This window comes from Camelus dromedarius, chromosome 14 (genome assembly GCF_036321535.1).
Source record: "Camelus dromedarius isolate mCamDro1 chromosome 14, mCamDro1.pat, whole genome shotgun sequence".
NCBI lineage: Eukaryota > Metazoa > Chordata > Mammalia > Artiodactyla > Camelidae > Camelus > Camelus dromedarius.
Window position 1 is genome coordinate 42,573,209 of NC_087449.1, and position 26,614 is coordinate 42,599,822.

Sequence of the window (26,614 nt, forward strand, 5' to 3'; positions counted from 1 at the left end):
TCTTCAGCCTATAGACTGAACAATAAAGTCAACCACCACAACATGCCACACCTTACACATATTGGAGGGTGGGTGGGGGGAAAAGAAAATTAGATACTATTTTAGTATCTGAATATACTCAAAGCAAGCTGAGATATTTGTTGATTCCAGCTATGAGACAGAAAGCAGGGTAGGCTTTGTGGAGTTCCTTAGAAAATTAGATACTAAATTAGTAACTGTTGAGCTGACATGATAAAACTTTCTGTAACTGATCACAAGACCTTAATTGATAGTTTTGACTTCATATATCCACTACTCACTTCATATTTTCTTTGTCTTTGACCAACCCCTGGGTTCATCAGGGTCATAGTGATGGGAAAAGAGGACATGAAAGAAGTTTGCTGCTCTCTTAAAGGCTCTGATCCAGAAATGGCATATATCACTTCCACTTCCACTGCATTAGCTAGTACTTAGTCAGATAGCTTCTGGCTGGGGCTATAACTTGAGTTTTCTATAGGTGACCTAAACCTTTTTTCTTGAGGGGCTGAAGACCTTGGTGGTCCTGCCTGTATAATATTCCCATAATTTTCTGTACTAAGTAAGCATGGCAGAACTAGGAGATGCCCCAGGTATCCTCTGGGTTATATCATAGTCCTTCCTCCCTCTATTGCATAGTGACCATTCTATTTTGCCTTGATAAATGCTCCTTTACTCCAACCAACCATCATAATCAGAGATATGCCAGTGAACTTTAACAATAGGTTCTCTGAGGTAAAATACCTGATTTGTAGATTTGCCAACTTCTGTAGTGTGAATACTCCCCCCATGGCCAATTTTAAGCTACCAACATTATATCACTGAAGAAAAATGCACTATGGCATATGAAATAGTGGCCCTTCAAAGAGGTCCACATCCTAACCTCTGAAACCTGAGAATATACCACCTTATATGGCCAAAGGGGTTTTGTAAATTAAATTAAGGCTCTTGAGATGGGGAGAGTAGCCTGGATTATCCAGGTGAAGCCAATGCAATCACATGGTTCCTTGTAAGAGAAAGAAGGAATCAGGAGAGTCAGTAAGAAAAAGAGATGTGACAATGAAAGCAGAAGTCCTAGTGATTCAACCAAGGAATCAGGGTACCCTCTAGAAGCTGGAAAAGGGAAGAAGCAAGTTTTCACCTAGAGCCTCTAGAAGGAACACAACTGTGCTGACACCTTGATCTCAGGCCTGTAAGACCTATTTTGGATTTCTGATCTTCAGAAATGTAAGATAATAAATTTTTATTGTTTTAAGCCACTAAATTTGTGGTAATTTGTTACAGCAACAATAGGAATCATACATGTACACAATCAACTCCGATAAGCCTGTATCACCTACTCTGGCACACCACTGAATTAACGTTTGTTTGTTTGTTTGTTTGTTTAACCTACTAGCATGAAAAATTTGCCCCAGATTGGCCAATGGCAGTCTTAGTTTCCAATCCACCAGAACTAAATACATGTCCTTTGGTGGAGGCATTCCTCCTTTGGGTAATAAAATTTGTGAATAACCACTCAGAATCCCAGAGAATGAAGATAAACATTTAAAAGTAGTCAATAAGGTATAATAGATTGCCACTCCACATTTACCCTTTTCTCCTGGGATCCATCTATTTTGGCTAGGAATGAAACGCTACCACACATTGGTTACTGGTTCAGGACTAACAGTGCAGCCTGCATAGGATAGAACTTCAAATCTTTGTCCCTTACTTATAGCCATGTATTGGGCACCTTTTGTGCCCATGGGCACACCTACTCCAGCCATTGCTATGGCTACCAGTTGCGTGCAGGTGTGACCTGACAGTCCAAAGCTTCATCTGCTTTCTCCAAGTATCTCGCTTTCTGTCCCAGGGCTTCTCTCATGGAACACACCTCATGGGATGCCTATGAGAACCTGTGCAATCATTTTGACTCATGTCAGCCTGAACGTGTCAACTTGAGAGAGTGCAAAGGAGTTAACCAGCAGTTGGGAAACCCTTGACCAGTGAAGCACAGGAGCTGCTGAATAAATACTCACCTCTTCCTTCCCTTGATTGGACAGTTGAGAGTCACACTCTGCACTGCCTCAGAGTATCTCCAGGGAAATCGAGCCCCATATGCCCAAAGCAGTGACCTTCCGGATCACTCATCCTTGGGTTGGCTTTCCTACTTTGCCTGTTTTACTCTTCCTACTTAATCTCTGACTCCTGTCCTTTGGGATCACTTCTGAAAATAAGCTACCTGTTTGCAAGACCCTGTCACAGGCTCTGCTTTGGGGCAGGTGGGGAATAAATCTAAAAGATTTGTTAGTAAAAGTGACCCTAGAAGGCAGATTCTCAGGATGGGAGTCTGGAACTGGAGCAGACCCCAGTGAGCACCCCATTCCTGGTGGTAGGAGCAAGTGCTGATACCCCTTGACATGCAGGAGCCTTATAATTATTAAAATCCTTACCAGTGGTATACTGTAATAAGATGTAAAAGAAAGGTGAGGAGAGGAGCGTATAGCTCAAGCAGTAGAGTGCATGCTTAGCATGCACAAGTTCCTGGGATCAATCCCCAGTATGTCCTCTAAAAATAAATAAATAAAACCCAATTACCACCCCCTCCACCAAAAAAAAAAAAAAAAAAAAAGGAAAGTGAAGCATTGATTTAAGAGGCACAAGTAGCATTTGAATGGCCTGGGAATAGTGTTACAAGAATTATAGTGTCAGCAGGCTTTTGTTAATGACTTTTGAAATCCTGGAAAAATACAAGATAGGAGATCAGGTTAACTATCAACGCAAATGTATTTGTCAACCGTGGCTTGAGTGTTACACTGAACTATACTTGTTCACTTCTCCTTCATCAGTCACTTCTTTCTGTCCCTTTCCCTGACTTCTCTGCTGCGTGTGCCTGTTCCTAAAAATTCAGTCCTAGGTTCTTCATTCCTTGCTCTTTCCAATAGCGAATTATCCTCATCTAGCGTCTTTTGTTATTATCTTCATTCCAGCGTCTCTCTGATGTGTTTGCCATCCTTTTCTGTAGCTCTAGATTCTTGAACATTTTAAAACTTTAACTGTTGTTAAGAGACGTTGGTCAGTGTGTCAGTATATCTCCACAAGATGGCAGCCTTGCTAACTTTGGCTGCACTGAATACAGTGATCCACTCCCTCAAGTTGGAGCGGGTAGGAGGGACTTCTAATAAGACTTTATTAATCTTATTTAAACATTTGTTGACTGCCTTCTCAATACTGGTCTTTTTAATATGTTAGTATTGTTTTTGGTTTTGTTCTTTTTCTGTAAAGGAGTTTCTTTATTATATGTAACATAGGCAAAATTACTTGTCAATAAATTTTTAAGGAATTTCACATATTCTTAACATGTTCTGATCCTGGCCACTATCCATCACCTTAGTTCCTCCAATGTTTGAGTCACAATCTTCAAGATAGCCTTTTCAAAAATTTTTTTGCTCAATCCACATTTTTCACAGTTCACAATTCTTTTAGTTGGGTTTCTTCGATCTCCAGTGGACTATGGACACATTTCAAAAATTCCCCGCCTGTAATCTTTGGACTCCAGTTTCCTCAAGCAATTTACTTTTGGACTATATTTAGGGTCAGAGGAGATGGAGCTGACTGGTTCAGAATTTTAGACACCCTCTAAACTCACCTTAAGTTCAAATCATATTCAGTCCAAAGCTGTCACACCCTAGGAACAGTACTGACTGTTTAGATATGCAAATACCTTTTTTAAAGTTCAGACACTGTGTTCTCAAGATAAAAGCCTAAAGGAAGAGGCCATCTTTGCTTCATGTCAGCATTAAAATTAGAGCACTAAGGGTAGAGTGTGTGCTTAACATGCACGAGGTCCTGGCTCCCATCCCCAGTACCTGTGTTAAAAAATAAATAAACCTAATTACCTCCCCCAAAAAATTATTTTAAAAAATTGGAGTACTAAATCAATATAGCTGATAATTTCTTCATATCTTACGCTTTTAAATGATCAGTTCTATAGTCCTGGAAGCAACCTTTATGTTTATCAATGTCCTCATCAGTTGAATCTGTTTTAGGTATCATGTCCCTTCTTATCTGTATCAAAACTCATACTGAATGAGTTGTGGTTTGCAAAAGAGGATTTACTTTCGCACTTGTCTGTTAAGTCTTTGTCCACAAATTAAACAAAAGCAAATACAAGTCCAGTATTGGTTTTTCTTTTGTTTTGTTTTTGTTTTTTGGATATTCCCCAAAATAGTCCCATTTGCAGATGAGAAAACTGAGTTGAAAATGGTTAGCTTGCTTGAAATCAGGACCTAGATTTGAAACTGGTTTTCTGACCCCAAACCCAATTCTCTTTCCATTAGATAAGTGAATATAAAGCTGTAACAGTATTATTATTTAGTATTAGGTATTTTGTTTTTGTTTTTAGTTACAAGTAACAGAAAACCAACTTGAGCCAGCATAACAACACAGCAAAGCATTTGGGAGTGTCTCATGGGAACCTGAACAGAAATGACGTCCCGGCTTTAAAAGAAATAACAGAGCCAGGAACTGGAAAGCCTTCAAGACCTGGGGGAGGAAAGATGGGAAAATAGGGGAGGGGAAGAGATAGGGAAAGCTGGGGAGACCTAAAAAATTAAGCTCTGCCCCATCCCCCATTCAACTAGAATAGCCCCCACTGTAATGCATTTTACATGTTGGGGTCCTATGCCAGGTTCTATTTGAAAAATAAGGGTTCAAATATGTTAGACAATTATTTTAAACCATTGGTGTAATGTATGAAGCCATTCCCATATTGTTAGACATTTAGGGGCTCTTGGGTTTTTCTGATTTTTTCACTCTAATAAGTAAAATTGTGATGAAGATTCTTTCATATTGTACTAGACAGTGCATGGAGTCATGGAGTACTTCTGTTTCCCCCCACCCCCCAGCCCTTATAACTTTCCTTAAGGGAGGAAAGGGTGGGAGGTTATAGCCTCAGACAATTAATTCTAGCTAGTGCTCAAAGGCCAGTGCTACTTGGGCCTTCCTCTATTGTCAACCAATCCAGAAATACTTAGTGACCATGAAACCACATGCTCATCTACAGTGATGGATAGAACAGGCACGGTCTGTCGTAATGGAGCTAACGGTCTAGTGTGGGGAAATCAGACATGAAACAGACACTCTACTAAATGATTACACAAGACACACAAGCAGAGTGCAGCCAAGCAGAAGTTCAGAAGGTTAAGAAAACACACAACAGAGAGATCTGACTTAATTTGGGAGGGGGTGGATGGTTAGGGCAGGCTGCCCTGAGGAAGTGTTATTTAATCTGAGACAAGGATGAGCCAGACAAAAGGAATGGAGAGGAGCTGTTCGAGCAGAGAAAAAGTGTGAAGGCCGTAAGGTGGAGGAATTTTGGCAGGTTCAAGGGACTGAGATCAGATCTGTGTGACTGGCCACAGAAAAGAAAGGAAAGGGATAAGAGATGGAAGTGAAAGAGGTAACACGGTCCAGATCATGCAAAGTCTTATGAGCTATAGTAAGGATTCTGAAATATATTACAAGGATATAGGAGATCATTGGAAACCTTTAAATTGCTGAAGTGCACCGTCCTATTTGTGCTTGAACAAGAGCATAGCGTACAAGGCCAAAGTGGATACAAGAAGACCAGCAGATAAAGACAGGGGGCTGATGAAGAAGTCCAGGCAAGGGATGATGATGGCTGGGAAGACAGTGACAGCAGTAGATGAAAAAAAATGGACAGATTTGAGAGTGAGTGATCTAAGAGGTGGAAATTACAGGAGATAGTGATTGATTGTTTATGGTAGTATGTGTAAGAGAGGGTGAGAAGCCAAGACTATTAGTTTTCTGATTTGAGCAGTTGGGTAGATGGTATTTCCTTACACAGAGTGGGAACACTGGAGAAAGAGTACATTTGGAGGGGAAAGGTAATGACTTCTGTTTTGTCATGTTCAGCCTGAGGTATCTCTGGGATTTCCTGTATATGCAAGTAGACATATAGAACTGCATGGAGCTCAGAAGTTTGGCCGGGAGGTGTCAGTTTAGGAATCCTGGAATTGGATTAGTCTACAGTGAGACAAGGAAAAGGTCCTCCAGAGCTACTGAGGATCTACATCAATAGTGAGTTAGAAGAGAAGCCAGAAAAGGAGATTCAGAAGGAGCAACCAGAGAGGTAGCAGAAACTCAGAAAAATACATGGTTCAAGAAAGCCACGGGAATAAAATGTTTCAAAAAAGGCAGTGGATCCCTCCACTAAATGCAATAGAATAAGCAAATAAAAAGAGGATGCAAAAGTGGTTCTGGAAATACAGTGGCCACTGGTGATATTATCAACAGCAATTTGGCAGAGTGGTAGGAGGCAGAGACTGGATAGGAGTGGGATGAGAAGTGGGAAGTGAGAAAACCAAGACAACAGTGTAGGTTACCCTTGAAAATTCTGCCCCTAAAAGAGACAGACAAAAGGAGTTGGAGGGGTTATAACTGAATTACTTTGCTCTATGCCTGAAACTAGCACAATATTGTAAATCAACCATACTTCAATAAAACAGGGAGGATTGGAGGGAGACATTCATTCACCCATTTCTCCCACCTAAAGATTATGGAGTCATAACTCAGCTCTTCTCTTCCTCTCATGTCCTACTTCCTGTGTATCAACAAAGCCTGTTGGCTGTAATTTCAAAATATGCTGAATCCCACCACCTATCACTTTTTCCACTGCTACCTACTCAAAACCACCACAGTCTCTTGCCTGGGCTATCTTAAGAGTATCTTAATTTATCTTCTGATTGGTCTCTCCCTCACACCCCTTCCCTATTTAGCAGCTCTGTAAACTAAAGGGACAGGTTATCTCTCCCCTACACACAGTGTACATGCCACAGTGGGAAAGGCATAGGGTAACCTCTATAGCCATTCCCCTTCAAAGAGACAGAAAGCGGGAAGTGCATAATGGAGCCAATTCTGAAATGCTTGTTGGTTTAGAGTCTAACCCAGTTGCCTTGGAGTCATTTTTATTCACTGAGGTTTATGGATCCAGTGTCTGGGCTCTTGGTTCCACCCTCTGAATCATCCTTCCCTTATACCAAAAGAAAATTGACTTTGCAACTGAGTAACCTTCTCACGTATAAAAGGGATACAAAGACCTCTCTCTGTTTGTTTTGTGCTATGTCACTGTTAGTCTGAGCTGATGATGCTTCTGCCAGGGCAATTTCCTTAAAGGCTTTATGGGGTTCTTATGCATCAATTTACAACCCACTCCATTCAACAAAAACCATGCCTAACAACTGTCTGAGCAGAGTTCAGAGACCAGCTCTTCTCCACCTTGGGCTCCCCAAGAGACTGCTGTGAACAAACATTCTTAAGATATTTAGAGAGACTTCTTTGTATCTGACAGGTTCTATGAGGCACCTCCTTAGATCTTTTTTTTTAGATAATGTTTTAGATCTTTATTTTTAGATAATGTTTTCCTGACAGTATCTTGGATTTTATTTTTGCCAAGAGACATTTCTTAATTTTAGAATCATTTACCATCTGGAGAGGCTGACAATGAAAACCAGTTTTATATTTAAGCCCAGGAAGTCCTGGTCCTGGATATATTGAGGATTTATTGAGATGTAGTTCACATACTATGCAATTCACCCATTCAAACACACAATTGGATGGTTTTTGGTATATTCACAGAGTTGCAACCATCACCACAATCAATTTTAGAACATTTTTATCACCCTAAAAGGGAAACTGGTACCATTAGCAGTCACTCCCCATTTCTCCCCCGCCCCCAGTCCTTACTTGCCTGTTGTAGTAATCACTAATCTGCTTTCTGTTTCTATAGATTTGCCTATTCTGGGCATTTCATATAAATGGAATCATACAAGATGTGGTCTTCTATATAGTTAGGTTTATTTTTTAGTTTATCTCTCTCCTTTCGTGTTTTATCATGGGCAGCATGTAAAAGGCAGGTAGCACCATCAGTATTCTGCCTAGAAATCTCCTTGGTTGGCTCCTTGAGTTCAACAGGGACATTTCTTATTTTCTGTATTCCTTCGTGTGACAATGTTGCCAAACTTTCTAGGAAAGGACCCCTTGCCTCCTGCTTTCAATAACCTTTTCCTCCTTTTCCTTCGTTCCCCTCCGGACAGCCCCCTCCAGGCCCTTCAGGTTTCAGCTTACAGTCACTGAAGCTTTTTAAAAGCCTTTTCCCTCAAGCCCCTTCCAACCGGTAATCCCAAAGCCAATGCTACACGTTTTAGGCTTTTGTTATGGCAGCACCCAGACCAAACTGTTTCATTTTCTATTGCTGAACAATGAATCACTCCAAACTAAATCTGAGCCCTCTCGCAAGCAGATGCCAAAGATGGAATCAAAAGTTCAAGGGGGAAATGCCTGTGAAAGATCAAAATGAGAGGAAGTAGGAGTAGACAGGAAGAATCTTCAGACTCTGATGCAGGCCTGGTACCCGTGAAAGGAAGGGTGGGTAAGAAGAGCCTTAGGGTACAGTGAGACAACTCTGGGAACGCCTTGGCCAGGCCAGTTTCCTAATAGAGGAGTGCCACATTGTTACCGAGTCCAAACTTGTTCCGCTCATGGCACAACAGGCCAATAAATCAGGAGACGGGGTTTAGAGGTAAAATAGCGATTTTATTTAGAAATAGCGATTTTATTTAGAAAACTCGCAGACCAAGAAGATGGCAGACTAATGTCTTGGAAGATCATCTTACTCCAGTCAGAATTCGGGTTCCTTTTATACTAAAAAGGGGAGGGGGTGTGGTTGGTTGTTGCAAAATTCTTGGTTTGGTAGGAATTCTTTCTTCTTGTAGCTGTCCATGTGGGTCAGGTCATGGTGCCCCTGTAAAACCTCTAAGAAAACAAATGTTATTTTCTATTCTGCAACTTGTTATCTTTATATAAGTGCAAAAGTGTTAATATCCTTAAAAATCAGAGCCTTGAGAATAGGCTCTCTTCTGTATTTCAGGCTAAAGGCAATGTTCTTTTACAAAAAGTGCTGAGCTAGCAAGACTTAGCCTAGGAAACAGGGCACAGGGTTAAAGCCAAAGAAACAGATCTAATGTGGCGTCAGATTTGTTCTTTTCTGTTACAACATGAGGCAGAAATGGGTCAGTTCTGGTATGCCCACTGGGCTCAGTCATAACTGGGGCTAATCCAGAGAGAATGTGCTTTGGCAAGAATGCCATAGCAAATCCCAGCAGTAGGGCCGTTGGCAGCTGCCAGCTACCTACTCCTCACAGCACTCACACAGTTCTCTTTTTGAACATAAATCCAAGAGGTCATGCACACAGTCCACCCTGTTCTGACATAGCCCATTCCTTGTGTGGCTAAGAGAGCCACCCTTCCATACATCTTTGGAGAGCAGCTCCTCCTCCCGGTTCTCACAGGCCCCTCTTCCTGAGGGGAAACTTAGAAGAGGGAGGTTAATGGGATGAACTATAGCCCTTATTGCTGCAGATGGTTGAGTTGTCTTTTTTTTTTTTTAATTAATTTATAGACTCTCATTGTATGTTGCAAGCATTAATCTCTTCAGTTTTATGGATTGCAAACATTTTTCCAGCCTATTTTTTGGCTTTGTTATCTTTTCCCATTAAAAAAAAAAATTTTTATGAGATCAAATAAACCTAACTTTTCCTTGATCTTCTGCATTTTTCTCTTGTTTAAGAGATTTTTTTTTTTCAAATGAAGCACATGTTTTTGCCTTTTATTGTTTGTTTTATGAGGCGTGGGTAATTAGGTTTCTTCACTGATTTCTGCTTGTAAAAGGTCTTGCTAAATCTTAAATTATATGTTTAGATGCCAAAATATCATTAAAAAGTTTTTTTCTTAGCTTTAAGCTTTAATGCATCCAGAATTGATTTCTGAATGTAGTGAGTTTGGGAGTCCAACCTTATTTTCTTTCCAATGGGTGGCTAATTATACCAGTGCCATTTATTAAATAAACCATTAACTTCCTCCCTGAATTAAAATACCATTTTGTCATTCCTAAAATTCCCATCTACACTGGGATGTATGTCTAAACTCAGTCTATTTCTATGCTAATGTATACTTTTTTATAACCAATGTTTTATTATTTTTGTTTGTTGATCAGAACACAGATACTATGAACAGTTTGTACATAATTCTTAATCTAAGTATTGAAAATCTCTGTAAGTTACATGGTTGTAATAATTTTCTGAGCGATTTTGCAACGATTTTCCAGCTTAAAATTTGAAGTCAATCTTTTCACAGTAAGAGGATATCAAATACGAGTATCTTAAAATATTGACAAACTGATAGGTGTAAAACTCCATGAATTCATAGTTCAATATCAAGCATACTGCCTATAAAATTTAGAAATGTTTTATATCACATTAACTAAGAAAGGAAAACTGGATTACCCCCTGCAAAATGTCACAAATGGCATACAGTTATGATAGGGGGATCCAAAACTAAGACACAGGTTTTTTTAAAGGGTATGATTTAATTGATTTTATTTAGAAAACGTTACCAATATTAGAAAGTATATATTTTCATTGATCATTTCCATGGAACTTCTGTAAATATTTATTATACTGTAAATCATACTTTAGCTTTGTTGAAAAACAAATGTCAAATACCAAAGAATCAGTATTACACTTACCACATTGTGTGTCTACATTATAATTAGAGGACAATAACAGCAACAATTTAAAATGACCTGTTTATGTCTGGAAATTTTTAAATGTACTGCTAAACTGGTCAAAGAAGACATCAGATAGGAAATCAGAAAATGCTTAGAACTAAATGACTTTAAAAATGCTTTACATCGAAACTTGTAGGATGTACCTCATGCAAAGTCTTAAGTGCTTATATTAGAAAAAAGATAAGCTAAAATTTAAAGAGCTAAATGTTAAAGTCAAGAAGTGATACAAAGAACAACTGAACTAATCCAAAGAAACTAAAAGTAATGAGTTAAAAAAAATGAGAGGAGAAACTAAACAAGCAAAAAACAAATACGTGTGATTTTCTAAAGATTGACATAGCCAAAAGTAGATTCTTTGAGAAGAATAATGAAATAGATAAATCTCTGGTGAAATGATGAAGAAAAGGCACAAACAATTTTTGGAGTAAAAAAAAAATGCTACAGCAGAGACTGATGGTGTAACATATTTAAAGCTTACCTACCACAGCCTACCCTCTGAACAACACAATTCATATCTGAATGTGCAAAATATACTCATCCTCCTCTCAGGATTCTGAAAATCTCATCACATAATGGCATCAACTCAAAGTTCAGGATCTCATCATCTAAATGAGGTCTAGGTGTAGCTGAGGCTCCTTGGGGGTGGCTCTTCTTGATCTGAAGATCTGTGAAAAAAAAATAATCAAGCTGTCTGCAACACAAACACAATATACAACAATGTTATGGAGACGAAGTAACTGCAATAAGCACTTCTGTTCAAAAGGGAGAAACAGGAGACACATAACAGGCAGTGTCCCATAGCAATTCTGAAATCCCAGCCAGGTACATGTTTCCATTTCTTTGACTGGGACCCAGTCCTGCTCTCTGTGGCTCTGAGCTCTGCCTTCTCAACCCTTGATTCTTCACTTTGGATCATCCTTCCTTTTCCATAAAAAATGGCTCATATTTGCTGCTGTGTAGCTTTCACAGCCTGCTTCTTGCCTATAAAAAGTTGGGTATTCCAAGGGCTGTTTTTGTTTTGAGCTGTCCTTTTTACTAGAAGCTAGTGGTTCTTCTACAAGTGCAGGCTTCCTGAACATTTGAGTTCTGTGGGAATTTTATTTAGGTTCTCAGAAGCCACACCCACAATGTCTTCAAGATAGGTCCTTCTCTACCTTGGTCTGAGATTCAGTATGCTATAAAAAACACCCCTAAGATTCTTAAAAGCTCTCTTGTCTGTTAAAAAAAAAAAGTCTGAGAGACATTCTAGCATTCTTAGAAGCCACTTCATTTACTTGAGAGGACCTAGAAAACATGCACTTAAAACTCCTCAAGTCTCAACAAATGCAATATTGACTTCATTTATCTGAAGAGTATTCTTCCTTTGAGAAACATTTGTTGGCTAGAAAAACTGTCCTGAGCCTTTCAGATATCCTCTAAATTCTTCTAGAATGCAGAATAGTTCCCTTTTAGCTTATCTCTGTCTTTCTGTACCTTATCATTGACAGCTGAAAGAAACCATTTGGTACTTTGAACCATCAGCCTAGAAATCTCCTTATCCAAATCATCCATGTATTAACTATACTTTCCATTTTATGTTTTACCATAGGTGACAATCTTCTGAACTTTTTGCTGCTACATAACAGGAGTTGCCTTTTCTCCAGCCTCCAATAACAATTTCCTTTCTCTCCTTCAAATCTTCACTAACAGCCTTCCTAAGGCCCTTCCAGCTGCCAAACACTCCCTAGTCCCAAGCCGTTGCCATATGTTTTAGGTTTTTGTCACAGCAAGATAACACTTTGGTATCAATTTCTGTTCCAGCTATCTATTACTGCATAACAAACCACACTAAAACTTAGTAAATTAAAACAATAATTTATTATCTCTTATGTCCAGTGGGTTGCCTGGGCCCAGCAGGGCAGTCCTCACTTGGGCAGTTTCTCATGTGATTACTGTCAGATGGTGGCTGGGGCTGGAGACATCTGAAGGCTTACCTGGGCAGGATATCCAAGATGGCTCATTCACATAACTGGAAATGGATGCTGGCTCTCTACTGGGAGCTAAGTTGGGGCTGTCAATCAGAGTGCCTACAGGTGACCTGTCCATGTGGCTTGGGATTCTCACACCATAGTGTCTGGGTTCTGAGGGGGAGTGTCTGAAGAGAAAACATTCCAGAAGATCCAGATGGAAGCTGCAATATTTCTTACGATCTAATCTTAGAGTCCCAGAGTGATACTTTCTCTGCATTGTATTCATTAAGCAAGGCAGCATTCTGTTCTATTGATTGAGTCATTAAGTCCAGTCCAGGTTCAGGGGGAGGGATAACTCTACATCAGTGAGGGAAGGAATTGTTCATCTCTGGAAACTATCTACAAAATCAACTTAAAGATTATTTTGTCCATTAAAAATTAAGTTTATAATTATAACTATATTAAATGTATTAATTTTGATAGACTGGACATGTCAAGTTTTTCCCTTCCAAGAATAAGATATGTTTTTCTATTTGTTTAGATTTTGTTTCATAATTCAGTTGTATTTAATTGGTGAGAGAAACTTCCTTTTTAAAACAAGAATGAAAAAGAAACAAAGCATTGCATATACTTGAAACATTCACTTGAGTGCCTATATGAGGCTGCATTGTACAGGTTTATGATTATCATGTTTAAGAAATTTTTAAAATTATAGAATAGACCTATTAGTATCCTTGTGGGAATAAATGTCTGCATTAATGTTAATTATGGATGATGGCTAAAGCAGCTTAAAGTCAGAAGCAGCCAGTGATTTTTGGATTTTCATTCATTCATAAGTTGAACTGGGAAATAGGCCACTCTCCTCTACTGGTCCTGACTTCCTTTTTCCAGCTCATAGAATTAAACCAAAGCCAAATTATTGGTCTTAGATGGGTACTCTTTGAGGGCAAAGTAGGGCATTGTAGTCTCTACCATGATCAGTATCGTTTAATGAGCAACTACTATATATATGCTAGGTAATGGCTAGGTACTTTGCACCTGTTATCTTACTGAAGATTAAATTAGAGCAATAGGCCAAATAGAACAAAAAGAGACCTCAGAGATAGACCCATATTTAGATATGGGAATTTAACATATGATACAAGTATAGCACAAATCAATGAGAATATGACTATATCAGTCAGGGTCCAACCAAGAGGTAGAAATCATACAGTAATCTGAACAGAAAAAGTTTAATATGAAGAACTATTAACTATAGCAGAGGATGAAATTATAGGAGATTGGGTAGTAAGAAATAAAGAGAGCACTAAAGAATACAAGAATCTCAGATTCAGATTTAAGGAATAGCTACTACTTCTAAGGCAATACCCAAAGAAGAGTATCCCTCAGCCTGAGACCCAGAATGGGTTGAAGAGGGAATTTCCTCTTCACTGGATGGTGGGAAAGCTGCACCAGTGAAATCTGCTGGAAATCTACCCAAGAGGTTGTAAGGGGAAACTGCTGGATACTGGACACTTCAGGCCACTGCACACTGTAGGCACTAGATGCTGGAGAAGCCACGTGCTGCAAGCCCAGTGCTACAGAAACTGCATACTGCAAGAGCCTGATAAGAGAAGGAATCAGGAAGAGGAAAAATCTCTTTTTCCTCAGGTGTTCTTCCAGTATCCTCTACTGACAAGCTTACTATTATCCCAGATGGTAAGGGAGAAATATTTAAAGGGATCATCTTATTTTTTGCAGAGCAGGCAATGAAGGGTAGATTTGGAACTATGAGCAATATGTTGAAAACTGACACAAAGGCTAATTGGAATGTCTGGTAGTTAATGTTTGATAAGTTGGCTCACTACATGGAGAAAAATATTGAATCCCTATCTAATACTATATATAAATGTAAGCTCCGAATGGGGTAAAGACCTAAACATAAAAGGTAAAATTATGAATTTAATAGGAAAAGAAGTTGTAAGTTATTTTTGTAACCTAGAGGCAGAACAGAAATTGTTTTTAAACTTCAAAAAAATGTAACTTGAGGTTGACAAAAAAAAATCTATGGATTTGATTGCATTAAAATCAAGATTTAGGGCTCAGTGAAGAGCTGTATGGACAAAGTTAACAGACAGATGACAACATGGGAAAAGATATTTCCCAAGTCTAATGCTAATAAGAGATTACTAACTAGAGCAGGATTTTGCTCTTTTACTCTTTCTGTAAAGGACCAAACAATGAAAACTTAAGCTGGCTGATAATCTTTGACACAACTACTCAACACTACTGTTGTAACAGGAAAGCAGCCAGAGACAGTAAGTGAATGGGTGACTGTGTTCTAATAAAACTTTATTTACAAAAACCGGAAGTGTGCCAGATTTGATCTGTGGGCAGTAGTTTGTTGATCCTTGATCTAGAAAAGACAAGGAACTCCTGCATATTAACAAAAAAATGCAGCAACTCCAATTTCAAAAATAGAAAGGGATATGAGTAAGCAATACACAGAAGAAGAAACTCAGAAGGGTAGCAAGCATATGAAGAGATGTTTAAATTATAATCAGAAAAATATAAATTAACAGTGAGATACTGCTTTACATCCAATCAGATAGCAAAAATTAGAGAGATGATGGGGAAATAGGCACTCTTCGTGATGGGAATAAAGACTGGTGTAACCATTCTGGAATGCAATATGGTGACACATAGTCCAATAGTGCATATACATACCTAATGACCCAGGAAATCTGCCCCTGAGTCTATATCTCAATGAAATTCCCACAAAAAGCCCCTAAAGGGTCACAAGCTAGAAGGTCAATTCTGGCATTATTTGTGGTGTGGAGGAGTGGAGGTGATCTGAGTTTCTGTTATTTGGAGAATAAATATATAAAATGTAGTGAATGTAAACCATGGAGTACTACATATAGCAGTTGAGAGCAATGGATTAGATATACGCTTAGTAACATAATGAATCTTGAACTTAAAAACAGAGCTGATTTTAAAAGTCAGAATGAGTTATAAACACAGACCACTTATGCAAATTTAAAATATGTGGTTACAGAGCAATATACATTTTTCAAGAACACACACACAAAGATGTGTATTAAATACATTACGGTGGTTGTCTATGGAGTAGGAAAGGAAGTAGGTTATGGAATGAAAGAGAATATAAATATATGTGAGGAGCATTGCATGGACCAATGATGATAGTGTGACTTGAAATGAGGAAAATGATTAACTGCACCTAAGTTTGAAATTAAAATAACAGATAATATAAAAAGCCAAAGAATGTCAATTTTTATTGAAGGAGTACAGAAGGCAACTCTACAAGAAGATGAATCTCAACAGAGCTATGAACCCCCCATTCAATTCTTTTCACTTGGGATTAGCCATCCACTTTCTAAATTCTAATTGTATATGGATAGCAAATAAGTGTAGATTGTATCTGAGTCAGCCTACCGTGAATAGTATCCAATATATATAGTATGATTCCATTACCATTAAAAAGTACTGTTATATATTAATACATGCATATAAAGAAAGCCGGAGGACTTTGCTGTAAACTGTTAACAGAGTTCTCCATGGGGTGGGTGTGACAGAGACTGATCAACAATTCAACAAATCTCTTTCCTCTTCCTCCTGGGCACTCATTAGCTTACATTTCTTAAACTCCCTTGCAGAGAAGCATGGTCGTGTGCCTGGAATCTGGCCAAGGGAATTGTGGACAATTCTCCATGATTTCTTCTTCTATGGCAACTTTGGAGGCTCTGTGTTCACGATGGAGACACAAGATGAAAGGAGACTTGGTCCTGGAATCATTGCTTAGAGGAGTACAATTTATTGATCAGTGATAAAATCCTACTTTGGAATTCTGAAGTAAAAAAAAACTTTTATGAGGCATTTGGGATGTCAGGATTTGTTAAACTGCTAGCATACGTTAGCTGATAAAGTAGGATTTAGGAGACTAACCTTCTACATTATGCATTTAGATATTGCTTATATTTTGTAGAATTTTATATTGCATTTATAACTAGCCTTGTATACAATATAGATTCTTAAAATTAGTGTTTCTTAATTTATCATCAACTCTTTCCCCTTATTCTCTGAGTAATTCCTTCTTGCTTAAAATTTGGGTAGAAAACGCAAAGTTGAATGGTGTTACCACATGACTGATTGTCCAATATCTGTAAGGATAGAAGTCAACTTGTTATCCATTCTGATTTTTTTTATTGAGATATAATTCACATACCATAAAATTCACACTTCTAAGTGTACGATTCAGTCATTTTTAATCTATTTATGAGGGTTTGCAACCATCACCACTATCTAATTCTGAAACATTTTCATCACCCCCCAAAAAGAAGCCCCATACAGCTGTGTCCCCCACCCAGCATCCGACAACCACTAAACTACTTTCTGTCTCCGTGAATTTCCCTGTTCTGAACATTTCATATAAATGGAATCATACAACATGTGGCCTTTTGTGTCTGGCTTCTTTCAATAAGCAGGCTGTTTTTGAGGTTTATCCATGTTGTGGCATATGTCAGTACCTCATTCTTTTTATGGCTGAATAGTATTTCATTTATAGATATAGCACATTTTGTTTATTCATTCATCAGTTGATGGACATCTGGGTTGTTTCCACTTTTTTTGGCTACTAGGAATAATGCTGCTATGAACACTTGTGTACAAGTTTTTGTGTGAACATATGTTTTCAATTTTCTTGGGTATACCTAGGGTAAAATTGCTGGGTCACATGGTAACTCTGTGTTTAACTTTGGGGAAAACTGCTGAACTATTTTCTGCCATAGCTGCACCATTTTACATTCCCACTAGCAATGTACCAGTGTTCCCATTTCTCAACATTTTCTCTAAAACTTGTTATTGTCTTTTTTTTTAAATTATTATAGCCATCCTAGTGGGTTTGAAGTGGTATTTCATTGTTGTTTTGATTTGCATTTTCCTGATAATTAATATCATTCCTATTCTAATACTCTTGTGTATGTATGTGTTTATGTGGTGGTGGTATGGTGTAATAATTACTTTGCTTTAGTGACAAGATATTTATAGATTGTATATTGAAGAAAACATAAAACACAGAAAGCATTGATCCTATTCTCTCCCATGTTTTTCATTCACTTGTCCTCCTCTGTAACAACAATTAAAAAAAGGACACCCTATCCACTCATTTTATCTTCTTTATGTAGCAATGTGACTTGACTGGACATAGTTTTGAAGTCAATGTTTCTGATAAGTGAAATTCATTAATACACTTCTATCCACCTTTAAGTGTCTATGTGAATCTGTCTTGGTTAGCTTGTGCTTCTATAACGGACTGGGTGACTTAAAAAACAGAAATTAATTTTCCCAAGCTCTAGAGGCTAGAAAGTCTAAGATCAAGGTGCCAGCCAATGCAGTTTCTGGTGAGGACTCTTTCTGGTTTGCAGACAGTCACCTTCTTGCTATGTCCTCACATGGCCTTTCCTCAGTGTCTGTGTGTGGAGAGAGAGAGTCAGAGTTCTCTGGTGCCTCTTCTTATAAGGACAGTAATCCTATTGGATCAGAGACCCACCCTCATGATCTCATTTAACTTTAAATTTTCTTTAGAGGCTCCATCTCCAATTACAGCCATGCTGAGCTTAGGGCTTCAACATATGAATTTGGGAGGGGACACAAACATTCAGTGTATCGATTGATTTCCTAGGAACCTTCTGAGAAACAAAGTCTTGATCTCTGTCGACTGATCCAGATACATACAAATCTGTGACACATCTGATGAACTGGTTTAGACATGACTGATTGCAGGGAAGTTCAACTGTGCACTTGAGGGAAAATTCAAGAGAAGAAGGAGGTTGTATGAGACTGACACAAGAAGCCAAATCCAGCAACAGGGACTCTGAGAGGGGAGTAACAGGTTGCTGCACTACACAACACCAAGGACACCATTCACAACATAATCTATGTGAATGGCACTCCCTGGAGGTTTTTGCGGTGCAAGACCTTTGAGGCCATACCCTAGCTAGTGGTTCTGAATACAAGGTATCAGCAAGTACAGGTACCCTTCCTGAAAACTTTTCCAATCCAGACTCTATGAAGGTAGGCTTAGGGAGGAAAGTGCTGCATGCATGTGTTGAAAAAGCTGGATCACTAAGTATCATCTTATTTGTGGGTCCTCTTTGCTACAAAACTAACTGAATTTAGTGTTCTTTTTGCTATAGGATCCTTCTAACTGAGCTCAATGCTAAGGAATCAACTACTAAATAAAGTTCTTTGGCTACAAGTAACAGAAACCAACTCTGGCTAATTTAAGAGGGAACTTCAAAGAATTTATGGAAAGAAAATGTGAAAATTCACAAAAATCAAAAGACAATCTAGACAGTTAAGTAACGATAACTAGGAATCAGAGCAGTTCTGGATATGTGGGTAACAAGAACAAATAAAAAGTCCCTTCAGCCAGGCTTGGTTTTCTGGGGGGTGGGCTCAGCCTGGCCCACCTCCCTTCAGACTAGTTTCCGACAGAGATGCCCAGCCTCCTCTCTCACGAGAGAGGCAGAGGTGGTTAAGGCAGGAGCTTCACTCACCTGGGTTGTCCTTGCCTCACATTCATTTGGCCACAGAAACCTGGCAGGGAAGCTTGTGGAAAGGATGAAGAGCTGACTGATGGGGGGGGGGAAAGGCCCTTCAGACAGAGGAGGGTATATAGCTCAAGTGGTAGAGCACATACTTAGCATGCATGAGGTCCTGGGTTCAGTCCCCAGTTGCTCCTTTAAAAATAAGTAAAGCTAATTATGTCCCTCCTCCATTAAAAAAAAAAAAAAAAAGATAAAATAAGTGATCAATAAAGATGCTGCCCCAAAATGAATGAACTTCAAGATCTGTCCTCCCACTAAAACATTCTTCCAGAGAAAGCACTTCCAAGAGGCCTAGTCGGGATTGGATGGCATTCTCTGACTAGGGGAGGGCAGAGAACGGTGACTGACAGCTCCACCTAGCCAGTGTGTGGTGGGGGAGGAGGCCTTCTCCAAAAGAAGGAGATAGAGTGCTGAGAGAGGAAAACAACAGATGTCCTCTGCATTCCAACCATAGGTTGCCAAGCAACGTCCTCTCACTTTTTTTCATACCACATACAATTTTTTTAAATGCCTCTGTCGAACATAATTATTTCACGTGCAAACAAAAAATTCAATGGCTTCCGAAAGGAGACAACCCACGTCCGGTTATGGCCTCCATATCTCCTCTGGTTCCATCATGATCCCTCTCCATATTTTGCAACTTGTGGACAACATGAGAAATTTAATCATCACCAGATCACACCATACACAATTCTAGGGGAAGCGAAAAGGAAAGAGAAGGATAGTTACTTTTAAAACATCTCTGACTTTCTGCCTATTACTCTATGTAAGCTTGAGAAGGAAAAACCCAGTCTTCCTCCTGGGTCTCTCCTTTACTCTCACACCACTACCACACTCACAGCACTTCTGACACCAGATGTGAGGGGCTTATCCCACAATAAGCAATCTTCTGTGATGCTAGCTGTGTGTCCTGCAATCTAACTCAATTCTGACAGCATCCACCTGGAGGTAGCTTCAGATCCCACAACTTAAGGGCTCAGTCCCACAAGACTGCCCCCCTCCCCAACACACACACACACACACACCCCACACACACACCCCACACACACACTTCAGCCACTGACTGCAAGTCCAGGTTGTCACCTGTGCTTCTGACCAAATGGCTATCAATTGGAGGTTCCCACGATCTCCTCCTCCGGTTTGATTGATTTGCTAGAGTGGCTCACAGGACTCAAGAATACTGTTTGGCATTGGCTTCCAGCACCGAGGAGCCCGGGCTGGGGTCATAGAGGGGCGATCCCAGCGGCTCTGCTATGTAGACTTTCCTGTGGTTTGTTGGCGCCACCCTAGGTGGTCAAGCGGACCCAGGAAGCTCTAAGGCGTGGCAACTAGTGCACAGGCGCCCACGCCTGCCGGCTGCAGCACGGTCCGGCTCACTACTCTCCTCTGCCAGGCCGCCTATGGAGGCCACTTAACCATCTGCTTGCCCTGGGTGGCTGTACCAACTGGCCTTTCTACCGCATCGTGGCTGCTCACAAGTGTCCTGGGGATGGCCATGTCATGGAGCAGCTGGGCTCTTAAGATCCACTGCCCAACAGTCATGGAGAGAAGCTCGTTGCTCTCAACCTGGATTGGATCCGGCATTGGATTGGCTGTAGGGTCCACCTCTCTAAGCCTGTGGAAAAGCTTCTAGGTCTTTCTGGTTTTTTCCCTCTGCATCCCATGGTGATCACAAATGCTGAGAGGCTGCTACGGAAACAGTCATGTGAAGTCCTCTTAGCCGCCCAGAAAACAGACGCAGAGGCTACAGAGACAAATGCACGCTGACTTCAATGAGCATAGCAGTGAGAACAAGGTTAAAGCCCTCTTAAAACGTGTGGCGCAGAGCTCTTAGTTTTATTATATTTAGAGGTCAATAAATGTAATTTTCTGTCAAAGAAAAGAAAAGAAAACTATTTGCTTACTGTTCACCAGTTTATTATAATAGGACACAGATGAACATCCAGGTAGAACAGATGCATAGAGCAAGGCACGAGGGAAGGGGCACAGAGCTTCCATGCCATTCCCCCGACCTCCACATGTGCACTGACCTGGAAGCAATCTGAACCTCATATAATTGGGACTTTTATGGAAGCTTCATCACATAGATGATCAATTATTAACTCCATTTCCAGCCCCTCTTTTCTCTCTAGAGAATGGAGGATAGGGCTGAAAATTCCAAGTTCCTAATCATCGCTTGGTCTTTCTGGTGACCAGCCCCTATCCAGGAGCCCACTTCATCAGAAGAAAAGGCACTGCTATCACCCAGGAAATTCCATGGAACTCTGTGTCAGGACCTGGGGTCAAAGACCAAGTATTAGAACAAGAGATGCTCCTAGTGCTCTTATTAATTAGGAATTAATTAATTCCTTGTAATTAGGAAATTACAAGGGTTTAAGAAGCTCTGTGCTAGGAACCAGGAGCAGAGAACAATATTTTTTCTATTATCTCATGATGGTATACCTCAAAAAATAGAAAGAATATCCAGTAAGGAAGGAAATAGAAGTAAAGGCAATAGTCCTAACTTAACAGAATAGGTTATGTTATTTATGACTTCTCTGTTTTCCCACTAATCCATGTTCTCTTGTCATTGGCCAGCAACTCAGTTGGTCTAGTGCTTTGCCCGGTGGTATCCAGCCTTCAAGATGGCAGATGGCACCCAGTGATTCTCACCTCTGGAGTTCATGCCCTCCTGCGGTCCCCTCCCACACTGAATAGATGCTAGAATATTCTAGGATATTGGGATTAAGCCCTCCCCCAGGATAGCTACATCATCTGCTCTCATGCTTACCATTTTGGTTTTCCGCTCTTGGTTTGCTTCGGACCTTGGAGAGGTCTCTTTCTTCTTACCGATTCAGTTATGCACTTCCTTAGATTTTAGCCAGCATTTCTAAGTGTTTATCAGAAGAACATTTTCAGGTGCCCAAGTAGGGTCCCAGATTGCTGAAGTTGGAAGTGTGTTTACTTTTCTATCTTTCCAAGTAGACTGCAAGTTCCCTGGAGACAAGGAAGATATTTTGTTCATAATTATGTTCCCACAATTTCGCACTGTGCTTGGTACATAATAGACATTCATTACATGTTTGTTAAATAAGCAAATGTAACCAGGGAAGGAATAGAGGCCATAGCTGGACCTGGCTTATCTCCTTTTGGAAGGAGTTGAGTGTGCTTTTTGTTTGCATGTGAGATTATTAGTAATCAATGAATCAACTAATTAATGAATGAGAAGTCACATAGAGGATTTTCCCCATTTAACAAAATTCTCTTTCAGAATGGTCTATTGTTGATAACTAAACCTTCAGACTTGCCTTTTAGATATCATTGTTTGGCCAGCAAACATGGTGGTTATTTGAGTTTTACTTCTTCTTATACTCACTTTTCTTTAAATCTGGAAAGTCCCCAGAGAAAGTGAAATTCGGTGATGTTGACCTAGCTATAACACTGAGAGGAAATAGACGTCTCCATGTCAGGGTAAAAAAAAACCAAATTTATTTATATAAATATATTCTTTGGATTGGTATTAGGGCTTATTCTTTAATGGATGGTTATTTGAGTGATTCACTTGAAAATCTACATTGTTTAGAATAAGTGTCCCATAGTCTGTTGAGTTTGACTTGGTCAACCTCATGATCAAAAGAGAATTCTTGATTTTTTTTTCTACACTTGCCTCTATCTTCCCCTTTTCTGAAATTTTATCTAGTAATTCTGATCAAAACCCTAGGAAGCAACCATGAATCCTCTTTTTTTTTCCCCATCCTGCAGACCTCACCCCACATCCAACTCATTAGCAGTCCTGTGGACTCTCCTTTCAAAAGCTGTCCAGACTCCAATGTCTTCTCTGAAGTCCTACCTACCCAAGTTGAAACCCGCATCATTTCTTACCTAGCCTATTGCAGAGCCCCAACTCACCTGCCTGCTTTCAGCCACATCCCCACTGTCAGTTCTCAACACAACAGCCAGAGGGGACTTTTCAAAATATAAATCAGATCATATCAGATATACAGTCATGGGCCAATTTAGAAGGCAACTGGAAAACAGCCTCCAATGTCATCCCTGGCCATGTTGTAGGAAGCCAGAGGCCATTTCAAAAAAAAAAAAAAAAAGCTGTGATTTTCCATCCCTTACAAATGAAAAAAGAAAAAAAGGAGGGATGTGTTGCTGCATGAGAACTTTATGGGACATTATAAATTGCAGAGCTTGGCTTGATCATCTTGGCTCTCTTCCAAACTTCATTGTGCCGTTAGCGCAAACAACCTGTGAGCAATTAGCGTGAGAATGCTGGAAAGATAGTCATAATAACCTGATGTGTTCCAGATAGGTCCCTGCTGTTCTATCTGCTTTTCTCATTACAAAGTTGACCTTTGATGAGCTAGGGAAAGGCTAATTCCTAGGATGGCCCAGGATTGCTGCTCTGATGCTGTGCCATCGCTCAGCAGGAACGAGTATGGTAGATTTTCGTCCTTTTCTATGATGCTTTCCAGAAGGACCAATGGCCAGAAACACAACCAGCAGAAAAAGATTTTCTGACTCAGGCCAAAATAGAGACACATTTACCATGAAGCTAATGATGCTTAATATTTAGGATCCCTTCCTCGTGTGAGACCCTTCCAAGGCCCTGTACCTAATTTTATATTCATACTTATGTATTCTTTTTCTTAGAAGGACCTCCTCCTCCATTTGCAACCGAGTTTACAACTCCTCTTCCCAGGTTTTGTGACAGCTACCAGGAAAAGGAGATTCAGGATGTCGATAATATGAGCTGGGGGAAAAAAGCAGCAAATACTGTGTCCCCTGGGACCTTCTGTTTTGCTGACCCCTTGAGAAACCGTCTGTCCTATCCATTCCAAGCCACTCAACATCCACAACCTTAACTCAGAAATTCCTACTTTTGGTCCTGTGCAAGAATCCTGGCAGATTGCCAGCTGTGTGGGCATCCCATTGAAAATAATGATACTTAATATCTTCATTACGAAACTCAGCCTCAGCTTGACCAACTCTTCTCCACGGAACAGGGAGAGACCAGTTGGTAACCCATAGTTCCACTTGGCTCTGCCCCTCTACCAGCTAAGATAGGAACTGTGATTTACTGAAGTCTGGGCAGGAACAGCAGGCTCTCTGACTTATAAAACTTAATTAAAAGTAAGATCTTTTATAGCACAGGGAAATATATACAAGATCTTGTGGTAGCTCACAGCAAAAAAAAATGTGTGACAATGAATATATGTATGTTCATGTATAACTGAAAAATTGTGCTCTACACTGGTATTTGACACAACATTGTAAAATGACTATAACTCAATAAAAAAAGAGTTAAAAAAAAAAAAAGTAAGATCTTTTGCTTTGATTTCTGCCCCCAACTCATGGACCATTAAAATACTCTGGATTTGCATTGACTTCTGTAGCTCCATCTTCTGGCAAAATTGCACAAAGTAACTTAACTTGCGTCAGCACTCCTCAGGGGTAGCACCCCTCCCCTTTGTCATTTCCAAAGCAGAACACTGAAATCTCACTGAGTTACATTTATAATGATAGTTTCTATTTTTCTTTATTTTGCTTAATTTTTAGGTTTTTTTTGTTGAGGTAATTAGGTTTGTTTGTTTATTTATTTTAGAGGAGGTACTGAGGATTGAACCCAGGACCTTGTGCATACTAAGCACACACTCTATCACATTAAGCTATCCTCTCTCCACAATGATAGATTTTTAAATGTTTAAGAACCACCATTTTACAAAGCACCCAGTAAGGAGGTGGGTATAGCTCAGTAGCAGAGTGCATGCTTACCATGCTTGAGGTCCTGGGTTCAATTCCCAGTACTTCCATTAAAAAAAAATTAAATAAAAAAGCACCCTGTAAAACTATGTAATTTGTATAGTATACTATATAATTAATATAGCATATTAGTAAAACTATATAATATTACTGTAAGATTTACTATTGTACATTAGTAAAACTATATATATATAGTTTATATATGCATAAGTAAAGCTATATAATCCTCAGACCCTACAAACCCCATCTTCATCTCTTCCCTACTTAAGGGAGTGACAAGTTGAAGACTTCATTATTGAGAGACCTTAATTTTTATTTAAAGATCAAGTTAATAGACGATCAATATATTCCTGATTAAACTAGAAACACAGACTATTCCACATTTCCCAGTAATGTGGAAATCAAGTTTTTCAGCCTGACTTAAAAAAAATTACTCTATTTCTAACTTTAGCTACTATTCTATGCCTTGTATTTATTAAGTATCACATTACCCAGGAAGTTCACCATCAAATTGCATAGTAAATAAAGCTAACATTTTTTTCTCCTCAGGTTCTGACAATTGTGTCAGATGTAATGATGTTATAAGAAGGATGAATTCTGGGGGGAGGGTATAGCTCAGTGGAAGAGCGCATGGTTAGCATGCATGAGGTCATGGGTTTGATCCTCGGTATCTCCATTAAATAAATAATAATAATAAACAAACCTAACTACCTCCCTTTATAAAACAAAAAAAAAATTTTAAAGAAGGATGAATTCCATTCAGTGTAAGACCCTCCACTTTATAAGTTTACATGTCTATCTTGCAGATTCAGAGATAGGGAGAGCTACATTGCTCTGCACAATAGAAAAAGACAAGTTTGGAGTACAGAAGAAAATTCTAGAGGTAGAAGATAGGAAAGGTAGAGACAGGGGAGCCAGCAAAATTCTGGAAGATTGGGTGTAAGTGGGGTTAAATATCAGTGAAAAACACATAGAATCGCAGGATAACTTAGAAGAATTTTAAGAATGGCGTTTTCCCTTATGCAAAGTTGAAGTGTTCATCAGCTCAACGCAAAGACTTTCTTCCTTCCTCCCTGTCCCCAACCAATCTTCTATGATACCTACTACTCAAACCAATGCTTAGTATGAGTAGTTTTTGTAATACTTGGAGGAAGAAGTGGGATCACACATGAGGAACGAATCAGGAACCCAGTGGGAAAACCCGAGACTGTAATCCCTAGGAATTCACAGGATTCTAAAGGATAGGCTGTGGATTTCTTCCAGAGGGTTTGGGAGTGGAGGTTAGAAGCAATTTAAAGTAATCTCAGAGGATAGGGAGCTGTGCTACATATAAAACCTGTGTGCTTGGTCTCTCCTTTCTCATCCCACCAGGTGTGTCTCAAGATGGCGGAAAGCCCTGGGCATCACCCTTGTTCTGGCTCCATTTGGGTCCATCCTGTTAGTAGATGTTCCTTGCTGCCCACTAGTCTACACTGAGGGCTGGCACTCAGGGCTGCTGAGCATAGCCTTGGAGATCTGCAGCATGGAAGGAACACAACTCACGCTCCACTCACCAAACCCGGCATCCTGGCACAGAGCTGCAACCACTCAGAGAAGGGACACCCTTTACTAACTTCCCTTAAGGGGCCCCGTTAGATTAGAGGTGGCCCTGCTGCCACTGACTGGGT

At 39.7% G+C, this 26,614-nt stretch overlaps 2 non-coding genes and 1 pseudogene across 2 annotated transcripts; 2 read left to right on the forward strand and 1 right to left on the reverse strand.

The window, feature by feature from the left end:
- The first annotated feature begins 3,096 nt into the window (after positions 1 to 3,096).
- LOC105103390 (small ribosomal subunit protein bS16m-like) lies at positions 3,097 to 21,070 on the forward strand (annotated as a pseudogene).
- Positions 4,048 to 4,172, reverse strand: LOC116156988 (small nucleolar RNA SNORA40). Its single transcript, XR_004140953.1, has one exon. It is a non-coding gene; the product is annotated as a small nucleolar RNA SNORA40 (small nucleolar RNA).
- Positions 19,023 to 19,172, forward strand: LOC116156990 (small Cajal body-specific RNA 21). The gene has a single exon (XR_004140955.2). It is a non-coding gene; the product is annotated as a small Cajal body-specific RNA 21 (non-coding RNA).
- Positions 21,071 to 26,614: the final 5,544 nt, after the last annotated feature.